General features: G+C 39.9%; 1 protein-coding gene across 1 annotated transcript in view; it reads right to left on the bottom strand.

The window, feature by feature from the left end:
* Window positions 1-17906, bottom strand: part of esrrga (estrogen-related receptor gamma a) — a 152747-nt gene that overhangs the window by 108174 nt on the left and 26667 nt on the right. The window contains exon 3 of the mRNA XM_084931000.1: window positions 2517-2606. The gene's annotated coding sequence lies outside the window, so the exon portion shown is untranslated. The remainder of the gene's footprint in view (window positions 1-2516; window positions 2607-17906) is intronic.

Genomic DNA, 17906 nt, shown 5'->3' with positions numbered 1-17906 from the left:
ATGAAGTTAAAGCTTCAGCAATGCTTTGTTTAATTGTGCATTTCAGCTTGTGGCCTTCATCGTCATGCTCATCATCAGAGTTTAAATATCATATATACAAATAAAAATAAACACAACCAATCATGTAAATGAATAAATAAATAAAAACAGATAACAATTTTTTAATAAAAAATAAAAGAAAAATGATGAAACACTAAAGGTGTGCTTTATCATACAAATAAAATATAGTGAAATAATAAAACTATAAAAGAAAATTACATTAAAAAGACATTTATTAGGAGCCACTATCTAAACTTCTTAAATGATACTTCATTCATACATCCTGGAACAAACTTTAAGATAGAAAATCCATCCTGTTTTTCCTGAAAGAACTTCCATTACGTCCTCCCTGGTTGAAAGCCACAAGTTGTCCTTCATACCACATGTGTTGCTGGCGCATTAACCTTGTAAAACAAGGGCTAAAAAGCCAAGAGTGGGAAAAAATGTGCAGTTTTATCAAATCTAATTTTAGGCTGAAAACAAGCAGTGTTGTATGTCGGCAAATCGAGGAATGGTGCTAAATCTTACAACACAGAATTTCCTCTGAGAAACCTAATTCACACCAATTATCTGCAATCAGTTAAAATTTATGTCTCAAAATTATGATTCTCAAAACAAACATTGCAATAAAATGGTATTAATCTCCACAAACACTGTCTGTACAAGGTCTTAAAAAATAGACACGATCTATCAAGGGTAAAGCAAAGAAGAGACATGTGAAGACGCGGCATAAGTGGTGCTTTTATGAAACTCATGAGTTCCCAAGTAAGGGTAATTTCTTTCATAAGTAGCATGCACAACCACACAACCACAATTACTACACACAGAGACACACACATCACTAGAATAGCTGTAAAAACAGGTATTGATGAGAAGGCCTAGTCAATGACCATCAGAGGAAAACAGAGACCGCCATTAGCCAGCCAGTCAATTGCTAAAGCATTCTGGGTAATTCTAGCGCACACATACACCCAGACATGGGGATACACACATTGACAGCAAGAGGACACCCCTCAGGGACATCTTAACCACGTACACACATATACACACACACACTGAGACAAAAATTAAGGCAGGATGGCTTTTATACTGTCATGCTCTGTCCTTTCATTTTTCTATCTTGTTCTTTTTCCTCCATGCTCTCTATATCTGCCTTACTCTTCCTCTGCTTTTTAGCTGTTTTTTAGTCACTCCTTCTTTCTCTCACACCCAATGTCTCTCTCAGGGGTAAAGTGGTTGTTGGTTGCTCCTAGGGGGTCTTAACCAAGTCTCATTAGTGCAATAAAGTAGTTTGTGTGTGTGTGTTACTGTGTATGTGCATGAGTGGTGGTGATGATTGTGCATTAGCCAGCCATCTAATCAATGGGAAAAACCACTGAGCCCGGGTCCCTGCTTATGTTACCATCAGAGCTATTTATACGGAAACACATGTGTCCAGACACGCAAAAATCACAGCATATGGTTATGTGACAGCCATACGCTGTCACACAAGGATACGGGGAGTTTGACTCATGCCTTTCAATTCATACTCAACTTCAGCTTCAACACGACAAAATTTCTTTCCACTGTCTCACCCTCCCTCTGCTCCTCTCCCCCACTCTTATCTGTCTTTTCTTGTGGGAGTGAGACAGATTAACGTCAATGCTGGTTTTACTTATCATACTGTAGCCAGCACAACCCTCCAAGCAACAGAATGGGAGCAAACTGCAATACAATCAACACTGGGTGCAAGCAAAGTTGTACTACAACTGCACAACACGTGCAAACACTGCATGGCAACATATTGGTTGGCACCCTTTTACTAATGTGTGGCATGGTTATGGTGGTTGGTTTTACTGATAGATTTAGAGCTGCCTCAAAATGCCAGCTTGATTATCTTGGGTATTTTGAGGTCCTTCTTTCAGACCTCAAAGTCTCCAATTACCTATGACAAATAAGCATATACGAGCAATATACAACTGATGATGATAAAACAAACAGCTCTTTTGTCCACCTACTGTAGGTTTGATACAATTTCTGATATAGATGAGTTTCTTCACTTTTTCATGCACACATTTACAAACACAAACATTCACACACAAACCGTTAGAGCTTAATGAAGCAGAACTCAGCCTGGTGCCCATTAGCTTCATAATTAATAATTTCTCCCTGCCTCCTAACACACTTATCAACTTGCAGAGGAGGTTGCATGTATGTGTATGTGTGTGTAATTAAGTGTGTGGGGTATGTGTGTTTGTTTGTGCCTGCCAGTGTCTGTGCACTTTGGCAGATAAGAGATGTAGTTGGTAAGGGAAATGGCATATGCGTTTGCATGTCACTGTTATGTGAAAACCTTTAACTCGATTCAAACTACCGGCTTTTAAATGTTTAAAAGTTGACACTAAATTGATGGACAATTAATGTGTGAAAACAGTAGCAAAAAAGAAGCAAATTATAAGCAGAACAGTCTTAAAAATTACATACATGAAATTACATACCACCGTGGAGGGGGATCCATTGTGTATTCTCCATTTCCTCTTTCTCCCTTCTACTTGGAACTTTTTTTACTGCTATGATCTATAGATTGTCTGAAACGTAAAAAGAGATAGCGAGACGGAAGGAGAAAAGCAAAGGGAAAGGAAAGAAAACATGAAATTGTTAGAGAGCAATATCATAGTCCCTCTTATCTAATTCAACAAACTCTATTCCTTCTTTCCTTCTCTTTTTTTATTCCGTCATGTTTCCCCCATTCCTTTTCACTGCACTCACTCTACCTATATCCCCTTCTTCACCTCCCTTCTCTCTATCTCTGTGAATAGAACATCAAAAGCCTCTGAGTTAGATGGGGAATGACAGTATTTGCTATTGGTATGCAGGAAGACATGTCTGCTCCAAAGTGTTAGTCTAAAGGCCTTGGCTAAGTGTTTGTCAAGACATAAAGCCATTGTTCTCGTCTCCTCTCCTCTCAGATCTCAGACCTCTCCCTTTTTCTTTCTCCATCTCCTTTTCTCGCACCACTTTTGTACTTTGATGGAACATTTTACTTCAGTGTGTGTGTGTGTGTGTGTGTGTGTGTGTGTGTATGTGTGTTAAGTGTATATATGAGTGTAGTATGAGAAGGGTTTGTGTGTGTGTGTATTGTGTGTGCCACTGTGCCTTAAGAAATTAAGCACTGCCGCACAAAACATTGCTGTTTATTTTTCATAAATTTAGATATTTCCATAACAAGCTGTATCCAGTAAATTAACTACAAAAAAAGTGTAAACCTTGAACATATGCTTACTCAGGATAAAAAGATTTCCTGGTAAAACTTTTTCCTTACCTTTCTGGCAAACAAAGGAAATAATTTAAATCAAAAATAGAAAATAATTAACCAAATTACCTGTTCATTTCCAATATAAACAAACAAATCATTCTAACATCATGGTATAACAACTTTCCAATGTTTATTGCTTGCCAGAATCGTTTACATTGGATATATATATATATATATATATATATATATATATGTATGTATATATATATATATATATATATATACACATATATACATATATATACACACACACACACACACACACACACATACATACATACATACATATATATATATATATATATATATATATTAGGGGTGCAACGATACTCGTATCGATATTGAACCGTTCGATACAGTGCTTTCGGTTCGGTACGCATATGTATCGAACAATACAAAATTTTTAATTTATTTTATCAACTTTTCTTCTGACGATGCTGTCTGTGTTGCGAGCTCAGTGGATCTGCGTTCGACTACTCCGCCTAGGCTGCACTGTCGAGCGCAGATCCACTGAGCGCAGCGCAAGCTACCAAGACAGGAGCTAAGCTCCTTGCAACATGGCAAATTGAACCTCCCCCACCCTCATTCAGATCTGGCCTTTGGAACTACTTTGGTCTTCATGTGAAGTATGACCCTGAAGGTAAGCGCGTCATGGACAAAAGTAAAACAGTATGCCACGCAATGCTCAATTACATGGGTGGGAACTACTGTGTTAGCGCAGTTAGCTCGTTAACGTGTTGACGTCGTCCAGCCCCACGCACGGGGCGATCTGCGGTAGCTCGTTAACGGAGATTTGCCGTGTTGTGGCGTTAACGTCATTTCAGATTAACGCTGACAGCACTAGTGGGAACAAAATGAATATGACTGCACATTTACGCCGACATCACCCTAGTGCAAAGATAAGTGGAAGCAGACAAAAACAACAAGCACGCATGCTACAAACTTTACCCGAGTCATTTAGACAGCCGTTAGCACATGATTCTCCTTATGGGGACCTGATATATTTAATATGCTGCTGAGAGTATAGCCCAGAAGAAGCGTATAGTATAGCTTTTATTTTGGAAAGAGCCATTTCTCTGTAATAAACTCTCTTTTCCAAAGATGAGTGTTTTCTCAATCAGATAGAATTATTATTTTATCCCCTTGTTGTTTCAGCAACATTAAATTTAAAAACTGTACGTTTGAGTTAAAATATATATTTATAATTTTAATAAATGACAAATTAAAAAACCATGAAAATTTTTTTTGTATCGAAAAAACATCGAACCGTGACACCAAAGTATTGAACCGAACCGAACCGTGAATTTTGTGTATTGTTGCACCCCTAACATATATATAGCTCGAGAAATACCAAGGGCTCAGAGAAGAGCTCAAGAAGATGTGGAGGGTGAAGGTGACGGTGGTCCCAGTGGTAATCGGGAGGCTGGGGTCTATCACACCAGGCAAGACCCCAGGTGCAGGCTGTGTAAAGATGCTCCAGAGACAATCCAGCACATAACAGCAGGGTGTAAGATGCTAGCAGGCAAGGCATACATGGAACGCCATAACCAAGTGGCCGGCATAGTGTACAGGAACATCTGTGCCGAGTATAACCTGGAAGTCCCGGGGTCAAAATGGGAGATGCCGCCAAGGGTGATGGAGAATGACCGAGCTAAGATCCTGTGGGACTTCCAGATACAGACGGACAAAATGGTGGTGGCTAACCAACCGGACATAGTGGTGGTAGACAAACAGAAGAAGACGGCCATAGTGATCGATGTAGCGGTCCCGAATGACAGCAACATCAGGAAGAAGGAACACGAGAAGCTCGAGAAATACCAAGGGCTCAGAGAAGAGCTCGAGAAGCTGTGGAGGGTGAAGGTGACGGTGGTCCCAGTGGTAATCGGAGCACTAGGTGCGGTGACTCCCAAGCTAGGCGAGTGGCTCCAGCAGATCCCGGGAACAACAGCGGAGATCTCTGTCCAGAACAGCGCAGTCCTGGGAACAGCTAAGATACTGCGCAGGACCCTCAAGCTCCCAGGCCTCTGGTAGAGGACCCGAGCTTGAAGGATTGACCGCCCACAGGGGCGAGTGGGGAATTTATTTAATTTTATATATATCTTTATCATAATATTTTACGAACAATTACGTATAGTCTTAATTTAGTATATCATTTGGATTTCAGAAGAATTTAGAGTTCACATACAGCACAGCACACCTTTCTGTATGAAACAAGTAAAAGCACAATTTGTCTACAAAAGCTCTAACTAATTTATAAGCAGAAGAAACATGGTTGAAAGCAGTGAATGCACCTAGTGGAACAGCACCATAGAAGCAAAGATAAAAAGTTTCACTTCTGGTCAGAACTTGTAGGAAAGAAAATTAAAAGTAAAAGCATGACACAAAGATTTGTAATTTGACCCTGAAAATTGTGGATTATGAGTCCACCTGAGAAGATTGCATTAGCATCTTTTAGATCATCTCTCACTGGCAATATGTGACGTCACAACATATATGCAGTGTATATGGCTCAATAAATGCTGTAAAAAATCATATTGATGTAGAACATACATATGTAGAACTGCTCAGCTAACTGCACAAGCAGCATTTTTTTTTTAATTAAACCATTAATACAATTAATTGGTACAATTAAAACAGTAGTCTTTTTTTTGCTCTCTTTTACTCCCACTCTTCTGTTTTCCATTATTCCCTTGTCATCTGTCCAGCATTCGATGACAGTTTTTCTTGACAGCCATTGCCACCATCACTTTTAAACTTGGAGTGTGTGTACACACCACATTCCTACAAGGGATATATCCAAAGCCTGGAAACAAAAAGGAGCTATTTCTTTGATGTCCAATGCAACATTATATAGGGTGGAACTGTTAAGCACTGATAACCCTGCAGCTCTCATCTCTTGCGCTTTCTCCCTGTCTCACCCCCACTCTTCCACTGTTGTCCTCCTTTCTCTCTGTCACTTCACCTCATACCTCTGTCCCTTTCTTTATTGTCTTATGGGTATTTTGGTGTTGTTATACGGTTCTTTTTTCCCACCTCTCTCTTTTCATCAAGTCAGTTCTCACAAGAGAGTTAGCATCTTGTAGTGGTGTTTGGCTGATCACCATTTGTGTGTATATGTGTGTTGCGTTACTAGGTGCTGTCAATGGTATGGCAGTGAGCCTAGTGGTGCCAGTAAAGGAGATTATGAGTTGATTCTGGCGGAGGAAGCTGGTAATTCTTTTAAACCAACAAAGCTGTTCCATTAGCCCCCCGCTGGTGTGCTGAAAAACAGACACTATAATATTCCCAAAACACAACAGCGTACACAGCTAAGCATGCACACACATACCCTGCACTGATCTGAAAACACATTTGGCCAGGAACCACACATACTCATGAACCTCGCCATAATTTCAAAACACATTCAGTCAGCTACATGCTAATTTTGGACATACACATGACAAATTTACAGTTTGCATCCAACCACAATCACACATGCAGACCGCATAAACATACAGCTGTTACAGACAGCAACGCCTTAATTCAAATCAATACTGGGCTACAAACTCAACCTAAAAGCTTCTTGTTCTAACATCACTGAAATTATTTTTAGCTGAAGCAGGCGCTATATGTTTTGTCCTTTGACAACTATGTAGATGACACACAACTGTAGATCTCTTTTCACCCCAATGACATTTTAACCTCAATGTATTGAATGACTGTATCCAAGATAATAACTGCTGAACGGCACAGAACTGGGGTAGCTATTGGCCCCAATGCGTCTAATCCATGTACAACACACCGGATTTCCTCGTCTATAAACTGGAGCCAATATTATAAAAATGTCAGTGTCACCTTAGCTTGAAAAATATGTTAGCATAGTTGTCCAGTTTTATTTTATGCAGCTTAAAATATTTAGTAAGATAAGATCAATTTTATCCAAAAGAACTCTTACATCCTCTTATTTCCTCTAGGTAAGATTACTGAATTTCATTACACTCTTATTTAAGACAGAAAAGTTCACACAGCTTGTCCAAAATTGAGCACCCAGACCTCTTATTAAAACCAATAACAGAAAAGATATCTTCATTGGTTACCTATTAATTTCAGAATTGATTTTCAGATTTTATTGCTGTTTTTAAAGGCCTGATCCACCTTTCAGATTTCCTGAGCCAAGGCTTTGCTGGCCAACCCAAAATCTTGAGCGTTTTTCAGTCAAGGCACTCTTTCTTTGCAACTTTCTTCCTAAGGAGATTAGACTGGCAAGCTTGTTCAGGTCTTTAAAATATCGTTTAAAGACACATTTTTATAAGCAGGACTTTTCTGTCCCTCCACTGTGTTTCTTCTGTGTTGTTCTAAATTTAACAACCTAGCAATCATTTTTAATTATTTTATATATGCTTTTTATTTTCTGTTTTCCATTGTTTTGGCTTTTTTAATGTCCTTGTGATGTATTTCCCTACCTAATGATGATTTAACTTTATCTTTTTAATCATTCTATTTCCATTTGTTTCCATCTCGTATTCTGAAGTGATGTATAAACAAAGTTTATTATCATTATTATTATTATTATTGTTATTATTGGTCAGATGCACATAAGGCTGTCACCTGAAAGTAGAAAAACAAAAACAAAACAAGCTTCATAAATGCACATAGTAAATAATCCATAATCTTTCATAAATAATCCACAAAACTACCCCAAATCACTTTGGGTTTTCCATTCTGCAACCTATGTCTTTAGGGAACTAATGTAACAAGAACTGCAATGGGGTACTCATTGGAGTTTTTTTTTTTTCTTTTTAAAAACAGAATCCAAACAGCCCTTTCAAAGAAAAAGGCACCATTGCCTAACTGCAAATGGACAGTAGACTGAGCACAAAAGAGTACAGAAAACAAACTGGCAGACACGCAGACTAAGAGAGAGTGGCAGGCGGACAGTAGATTGGGGCTCTATGACCTGCTGCTATGGGATACACACAGAGTAACACACAAACACACACATACCAGTTGGGATATCCAGACCTGCCATTGAACAGGATTACCTCTGTCATGGGAGGACTGGTATCCCCTCATCAGTGCGCACACACACACACACACACACACACACACACACACACACACACACACACACACACACACACACAAACCATAATGGTTCACTGGGCAAGCTGATAAGAACGTGTATGAATTTGTGTGTATGTGTGTATGTGTGCATATATGCGTGTGCTAAGAAGTCTCTGATGGCAAGGATTAGGGACTCTTGACTCAGTCTCTCAGTAAAGAACCAACCAGCAAAAAACATGCTCTCTCTGTATGTCTGTCTCTCTCTCTCTCTTGCTCTCGCTCACACACACACACACACGCACGCACACACACACACACACACACACACACACACACACACACACACACACACACAGTATCAAGTGCTGCGTTGGATTTCACTTTACTGCTTGCTACAGCATATATTTGACTCCACAAAATGTTATATACAGTAAAATTCAGTTGTTTGTTGAGAGCAACACACAGGTAAGGTTGATTGTTTCTTCTGATGCTAAAATAAAAATAAAAATATGGTGTGGTGTGGTACCTGGATAATATTCTTTATTAGTATTCTATGGCATTTTTTACTGCCTTTGTAACTATACCAGTCAATTGTATGAATGTGCACATGCGGAGCTTTAAATACAAAAAATTAAATAACTGGAAGATAAAACTGGTCTCATGCATTCTATATTTTCCAATACAAATGAACTTACTTGACTAAATTGTAAATGCAAAAATTGTACTTTAAATAAATGGGTTAAAGTTGACTGGAGTAAAGGACCTGTTGGGCACACGAAAAATACAGTAACTTCTACCTCCCTTTAGCATGTCCAGAAGTCCAAATTTTGGTGCGATGGTTAGCATCTTCCTCTGCCTTTTGGGTGCTACCGCAGGTGCCTTTGACGGTGCAAAACGTTTCTTCGACATTGTTGTGTTTGTTGGGGAGAAAACTTACAAACATCAAGTACAGCACTTCAGAGTCACACTGCTAGCGATAGAAGATTTTGGTAAATTTGACAAGCGGAACATATTTGTACTGTACAGGAGACACCGCACGGAGGACGATGGAACACAATGCACTGTAAAAAAAAAAAAAAAGGCATGCAAAATTGCACATAAAAATACGCAAAACCCAGTGCCCAGTGTTTTGATTTTATATTATTGCTTATTGGTCTGTTTTCCTTTTGGTTCTTGGGTTATGACTACTGGTGTTTTGGTTTCTGTTCTGTATTTCTTAGCTTGTGTATTCCTTTGCCCCTGATGTAACTCTGGCCCCTGTACTTTGTTTCTTCTGTTCTCTGTAAGAGTTATCTGTGTTCAGTCTGTGGATTTCCTGTTTTATTTTGAAGGTTCATATCTTATGTCCGTGTTTCTAGTTTTGCTCCCTCTGTCTCGTTAAGTCTAATTTCTTCCGGCTGTGTTCCCACTTGTTCCTCGTTCCCTCATGTTCCTGCCTGTGTATTTATAGTCCTATTGGGTCCTATTCTGCCTGCCACACAGCACATATCGTGACAACTTCAATAACTTCTTCCTCCAAACCATCATTGTATCTATTAGACCCATTCCCACAACACAGTTCAAAGTCCTATGATTAACTAAGGCTACAATTTAAAATATAATCATTTTATCTCTATTAACACAGTGCTTACCAAATGCTTTCAAGGTGGCTGCAATTAAACCACTACAAAAAAGGCTTTACTTGACCTAGCTGTCTCAGCTAATTATAGACCAATTTCAAACCTTCCTACAACTTCAAAAATTCCCGAAAGAGTAGTTATAAAACAGTTAACTGATCATTGGAAAGGAATGTCTATTTGGGGAGTTTGAGTAAAGAGTCAGAACGCAATATAGCATTTAAACAGCAGTAGTGATGGTTACTAATGGCCTTATTACAGGCTCTTATAGTGGAAGTGTCTCTGTATTTGTCTTGTTAGACCAAAAGCACCAAGCGGTTTTGAATTGTGTATATAATAGATTACAACTGTGCATGTAAATGACAAGTCTTCACACAAAAAAGATAATTGTCGAGTACCACAGGGTTTTGTATTGGGACGAGCACATTTTATGTTATACATGCTTCCCTTAGGTATTGATTTTCATTGCTATTCAGATGATATCTAGCACTACTAACTAGTTTGTTTGTTTTTTATTGGCATGTCTTGTAAAACACTGGCGCTTGTATGTTCTGTAATTAAACTTGTCATATTTTACCCTAAGAATCTAAGTAACATGGTGTTACTCTGGGTGGCATTGCCAGTAACACTGTCAGAATCTTTTGACCAGGATATATCCTCCAATGAGCACATTAAACACACATGTAGGACTAATTTTTTCATCTGCACATTGCTAAAATTAGAAACATCCTATCTCAGAGGAATACTGAAAAACTAGTTCATGCATTCATTGCTTCTACTGTAATTCATTATTATCAGTTCTGAAAGTTTTCTAAAAAGCCTTCGGTGAACCTAAAAATGCTGCAGCGAGTAATGTGGATGAGAACGCAATGTCATATTTATCTGATATTACCTTCTCTTCACTGGCTACTAGTTAAATCTGGAAATTAATTAAAAAATCTTCTCCTAACATGAAAAGTCTTGCATGATCAAAATAATGACCTCCAAAACGGTCTGCAATGCCCAGCATCTACCAAAAGTGGTCTAAGGAAGAAACAGTGGTGACCCAGCAACAACGTCACGGGTGTACACTGATGCATGTGGGGACCAAGGCCCCACGTGCATCAGACCCATGTGGTCCGATCCAACAGACAAGCTACTGTAGCTCTAACTGTCAAAGAATTGATGCAGATTCTGATATGAAAGTGTCAGTGGCCTGAGTGATAAGGGTTAATTAAAACATGGCTCAGATTGGGCAGGGGTGGGCTGTGGGGGGACAGTGTTTGTTAACAGTCCAAATGACCCAGGGGAAGAAGCTGTTTCTTAGTCTGGAGGTGTGAGACTTGACTAACCTGAGGGTGCAAGGGGTCACCTGTGATGGCCCTGGTTTTCTTGAGACAGAAGGAGTTGGTAATGGCCTCCAGTGGTGGCAGAGAGTAGTCATTCAGTGTTTTTAATTACCCTCTGCACAGCCTTCTTTTTCTCAGTTGTGGCCCCTGCGTACCAAACACCAGGCAGTAGCAGTATGCTCTTCACTGAGGAGGGGTAGAAGGCCAGTCTCTGATGTGCTGAGAAGCTATCCGTTTGAAGCACTTCATGACTACAGACATGAGGGCTATATGTCTATAGTTACTGAGGCTTCTTGTTCCAGCATTATTGGGGTTGGGAATTACAGTGGAGGCTTTCAGACAGGTGGGAACGGTAGCATGAGTGAGAGAGAGACTGAACATCCTGGGATTGGGATGCTGTCTGGGTCGGCAGTACTCCTTGGGTTCACTGCTATCAGTCTCCTCCTAATCTCATGTGCCCGGAGGGGAGAATCTCAAACTGAGCAAAGAAGTTGTTTGCTTGGTAAAGGCTTGGATGCCTCTCCACACTTGGTGGTGTCTGTGGGGAAACCCTCTATCCTCCTTCTGTGGGCCTCCTTGGTTTATTTGATGCCCCTCCTCAGTTTGGCTCTGGCAGTGCTGTACAGAGAACAGTCTGAGTTCACTTAATGTAGAAAAGGACAAACTGAGTAAAGATCTCGAGGTTCAGCTGTTTAAACATGGACCAGTCTGCGAGATCAAAACATTGCTGTAGCTTGAAGAAAGCATAATCTGGCCATGCTCTAATGACCTGGGTGCTTGGAGGGTTTTTTTTTCCCCATTGGGGGATATAGGCAGGGATTTCGGAACACTGTGAAGTGGTCAGATTGTCCTGGTTGGAGAGGGGTGTGGCTCTGTACATGTTACTGTACATGTGATCCAGTGTTCTGACCTACCAGTGGGGACACGTAACATGTTGGCGGAATTTGAGGAATACAGATTTTGAATATGCCTTATTAACGGCCCCAGCAATTCTGCCATTTTCTGATGACAAGTTGAAGGTGGTTGAGTGCAGAGCTACCGTTACCTTGTGAGATAGATAAAGGAGCCTTCACTGAATGGACATGGCCTCTAAGTCCAGTGAGCAGTGACTGACTATAATTCTGCTGTTATGGCACCAGGCCTGGAGTACATATGAGCCCCACAGAGAGCCCCCTGCCCCTTCCCTTATCCGGGTCTTTCTTGAGGTGCAGGGTGTGGCCTGGTATCTCCAAGGGAGGCATCGGGGATTTGTGGATGGAGCCAGGATTTAGTTACAATCAGTTGATAACACTCCTGGACAAAACAGTTATAGTAAAAATCTTATTACTGTTGAGCCGTTTTCTTGGCCTAAAAATGAACCAAATCTTAATCTAATTGAGCATCTGTGGGATGCGCTGGACAAACAAGTCTGATCCATGGAGGCGTCACCTCACAACTTAAAGACTTAAAGGATCTATTGCTAACATCTTGGTGCCAGATACCATAGTCAATGGTATCTGCAGTAGTCAACTGAAATAGTTTTCACTTCACAGTGGTGCCTTGTCAGGGTTCATTTGTGAAATTTCTCGCCTTCTTAATGGGGTTGGGACCATCAGTTGTGTTGTGCAGAAGTCAGGTTGGTACACAGCTGACAGCCCTATCTGACAACTATTAGAATTCATATCATAGCAAGAACCAATCAGCTAAGTAAAGTTTGGAGGTTTAAGAATTGAAGGTCAGTCAGTCCAGAAAATTACTAAAATTATGAATGTGTCCCTAAGTGCACTCGCAAAAACCATCAAGCGCTACAACAAAACTGGCTCACATGAGGACCGCCACAGGAAATAATTCCATATGTGTTCATTCATAGTTTTAATGCCTTCAGTGAGAATCTACAATGTAAACAGTCATAAAAAAAAAAAAACAAACCATGAAATGAGAAGGCGTGTCCAAACTTTTGACTGGTGGTTTACATACAATAAATCTGACTGATCTGTTCCCTAACTGTAACTCATTTTGCTGTTTTAAGGGCTTTTATTCCCTTTATTCTCTCCCTCTCTGTTTCACATTCACCTTTCTTCTGGCAATCTATTTTACCTTTCTAAATGTTACCTTTAGAAAAACAGGTAGCTGTTGAGCACCTTGATGAGAGACAAAAAGGTTCTTGCATGCAATAACAGTATGAACATCTTTGTACAACTTTGACAGTTAAACCTGATGTGTGGGTCCTAAGAGGTCTGCCAACTCATCTATGGTCAAGTTGAGAGCAAATGATCATCAGGACACTTGGAAAAACTTTGGAACTCATAATAGGAAGTTCGGCTCTATCAATCACTCCGATTTTTCCAAGAGATACACAATATTGCTACAAGTATTTGCTCTTCTGCCTTCACATGCATATGAACTTGAATGCCATCCCATTCCAAGCCATATGGTTTAATATGATGTCTTCTGGGAATACTTTCCACAAGGTTTAGTAGTGTTTTTAATCGGGGCATCATCTCTAATTCATCCCAAAGTTGTTCAGTCGGACTGAGGTCAGGACTCTGTGCCCACCAGTTCTTCCATACAAAACTTGCTCATCCATGTATTTATGTTCCTACAAAGTTTGGAGCATGAAATTGTCCAAAATGTTGTGGTGTGCTGAAGCATCACGAGTTCCTTTCTTGGGGACTAAGGAGCAGAGCCCATGTCCTGAAGAAAAACCCCCACACCCTGTTCAGCCAAACTTTAAATTTAGCACAATGCAGTCAGACAAGTACCATTCTCCTGGCAACTGCCAAACCCAGACTTGTCCATTGGATTACCAGATGAAGAAGCATGATTCATTACTCCAAAGAACATGACTCCACTGCTCTAGAGTTCAGTGGCAGTGTTCTTTACACCGCTGCAGCTGATGCTTTGCATCGTACTTGACTGGCTTAGACAGGCTTAGATGCAGCTGCTCAGCCATGGAAACATGGAAGCTCTCTACGTACTGTTCTTGAGCTAATCTTAAGGTCACATGAAGTTTGGAGGTTTGTACCTACTGACTCTGCAGAATGTTAGGGATCTCTGCATACTATGTTGCTCACCATCCACCGGCCATGCTACGTGATGTTATGAGGCCTACCACTTCATGGCTGAGTTGCTGTCATTCCCAGTCGCTTCCACTTTGTTATAATACTAACAACAGCTGATTGTGGAATATTTAGCAGCAAGAAAATTTCAGACTTGACGTGTTGCACAGATGATGTCCTAACATGGTACCACACTGAAATTCACTGAGCTCCTGAAAGCAAACCATTCTTTCATAAATGTTTTTAGAAACAGTCTGATTTTATAGGTACTTGATGTTATACACCTGTGGCCATGGAGGTGATTGGGATACTTGAATTCAATGATCTGGATGGGTGAGTGAATACTCTTGGCAATATAGTGCATGATAATCATACTAATATCACAGTGTTAATAGTGTCAGCACAAAGCGAAAATGTGTAAACTTTGTAAACGTATAATTCATACCAGAGCTACTGTACAGGATTGCATTTAACTCTACAGGTGTATCCATTAAAGCACGCAATGAATGGACAAACTTGTAAACAGAAAAAAATGAATGGCAATTCTCTTGCTCTCAGACCTTCTGTTTTAATGATATTACTTCATAAGACAAAGTTGTCTTTGAGATGAACAGAAAGCCTCAATACCCTAAATCTACACTGAAATTTGAAATGAATATGAATAGTGTGCATCTGGATTGCAGTGTAAAAACCTCAGCATAGAAACAGAAAAATGCAATGGAAGGAAGAAAAGGGAAGGGAATCTGAATGAGAGAGAAGAGAAAATGAATGTTAGAGAAAGAGAGAAGGAGCACTTAACCCCTGGTTAGTGGGGTCAGGTCCCTATGGTAGTGAGGGAAAAAGGTCCCTATGCCAGCATGTATGCGTGCATACACACACACGCACGCACACACACACTTCAACATTCACAGAAATGGACACACTGCAGAAGCATGTGCATATACACAAAATCCTTCATGCACACAGTGCTTCCAAATGCAGACAATTTTCTTTGGTTTCAATTCTTGAGGGGAACATTTGTACCCAAGAAGATTTCCCATCCAAAAAACCTCTCAACCACCATGTCACCCCTTTACGCACACACATAGAAATATATAGGCTATGCACACACACCCAAAGGACCTGGCTTTCTAAAAACTCTGGAAAAAATGCAATTTTATGACAAATCTCCCAAACTGCTTACTTGTGTGTGTGTGTGTGTGTGTGTGTGTGTGTGTGTGTGTGTGTGTGTGTGTGATGCAGATACACAATGAGACAGGAGAGAAGAAAAGGAGGAAAGACAGAAGAAACAAAGACATAGTGACAGAAAAAAAGACCAAGAAAAAAATTAACCAGATGGGAAGAAAAACGAAAAACAGACAGAAACACAGAGCAAAAAGAAGAGCAAGTGAGTGCAACTCAGAGAGAGAGCATCAATTATTTAGGGAAGGTAACGTGAAGCTTCCTTGGATCAGGCAAACTGCTGGCTCTTCCCCAGAGAAAAGAGAGAATGAATTAGGGTGAATTTATTAGAGACTGTGAGTGTGTGTCTGTGTCTGTGTGTGTCTGTCAATACCGTCCAGGCACCCACCTTGGTTTCTGTTGTTGTGCGGGTGCACAGCCCAAGACACACACACACACACACACACACACACACACACACACACACACACACACTCTCATCCTGAGAATCCCAAGCCTGTTTCCAGGTTCATTAATAAAACAGCAGCTCTTTATATGTGCTCTTCCCCTCGTTGTCTTGCCTTTCATCCTCTGTTTGTTCACACACACAGTGGGATTTTACTGTGTGCGTGTGTGTGCTTGTGTGTGTATGTGTAAACTCCAACTGGGATTTGGGGATGGCCCAACTGTTTGTTCATCAGTCAGACAATAGTCGACCCCACTGTGGTACATATAAAAAATCTGATCTCTCTTTCATCATTGGTAAAAGGGAACACCACTCAATTCAAGCCTTTCTGGGCTTTTCTAGGTAAATTCTTCCTGTTGAGCCAGACCTCTTATTTACCATTTTAGTACGAATACTGGCATCTTTCAGATGATACAGTTATTAAGAGTAATTTTTAAGCATTTAAGATAGCATTAATTTCTGGAGGTTTACAAAGCCACTTGTGGAAAGGCTGCTTTAATTTCACTTTTTTCCCCCAATTCTTTAAGTGACACCGAGCAAAACTTTAGCTCAAGTCTTCTAACTACTACTACTATTTTGCTATTTTATTTCTGACAAAAGTGACGGGCCAGACTACAAATGATTTGGAAAGGGAGTCAAGAGTTTTGCTCATTTGTTTGTTTGTTTTTTATCGTTTTTGAACATTGTGAAGTCTAACCTTGTGGTAAATTTACTGCAACACTCACTCATTTGCATTGTTTAAATACGTAGCTGAATGCTCCAGACCATTGAACTGCCAAAACCTCTGCTTTTGTGGAGATCATCACAATTGCTAGAGATCCATTAATTTCATGCATTTGATTAACAAAATCTGGCTGCTACACAACCTTTTAATCCCTATGGAAGTTATAAAGCCATACTTAGTTCACAGGACTCTGTGCAGTCCTGTGAAAACTTTCTATTTCAAATGACCGTAGCTTAAGTTCTGGAATGAATCCAAAGGATAGAGGGTGGAGTCAGGCACCTGATTGTCAGCACCTGGGGTACATGTAGCTCAAAACAAGAGTCAACAGCAGAATAAGCATTTTTTGGCATTGGCAAGTTTTTCATTCAACTATGCTGCTCAACCCATAAACACATTTTCCTTACAAATGTGGCACCATTTAAGGGAAAATAGACATACTTTCTAGCACTACAGTACTACAAGATGTACTGCCAAGAAGCATTGTTATGTCAAAAGCATTTATATAAATAAGTAACAATACCAATTACAGCTGCAGTACGGAAGCTTTATTTTACACTAGGTTTAGGCGATTGGACAAATTTATCGACCATCGATGATAGGCTGAGCCTTCCGCCGATCGTTTTTACAAGAGAGAGTTATTTATTTGCATATGAGTAAGTTTGCTAATAACGTTGGTTGAAGCTAAGAGATGCAGTCAACAGGAAAAAGAATAGCACTGTTTTAACGAAACCCTATTCCAGCTGCGTGCACATGCAGCGAATCTTTTACTCAAAATCATTTACTCAAAACTCATACAGAAAGAAAGAAAGGCAGTAGCCTATGTTAAATAAACATGTTTCCCTCCCCACCATTAACAATGGTGGGGAGGGAAACAAAGAGAAACTGGCTTCTTTTTTCCACTATAACCGTGTTTACAGGCCGTTCCAGTGTTTATCTATCTTACATACTTCACCAAACAACAAATACAAAATGAAACAAAACGTAAGTTAAAAATCAAAATGTCTCTTCCAGCGAACATAAAAAAAAAATCTCTGAAGTCTTTTGTGCGATTTCGCATATCTCAGATAGATAGATAGATAGATAGTAGCTATATTAATACTGAAACAAACAGTAAAATATTCCCTCCAATCAATATTTATTGTTATGTTCCCCTAAAACGGGTCCAGGCGATGAGGGAAAGTAACAAAAATTGTCCA

This window comes from Perissodus microlepis, chromosome 1, assembly GCF_051167445.1.
Source record: "Perissodus microlepis isolate ML-2025 ecotype Zambia chromosome 1, ASM5116744v1, whole genome shotgun sequence".
Lineage (NCBI taxonomy): Eukaryota > Metazoa > Chordata > Actinopteri > Cichliformes > Cichlidae > Perissodus > Perissodus microlepis.
The sequence above is the reverse complement of the archived record's forward strand: the minus strand, read 5'-3'. Positions and strand labels throughout refer to the sequence as shown.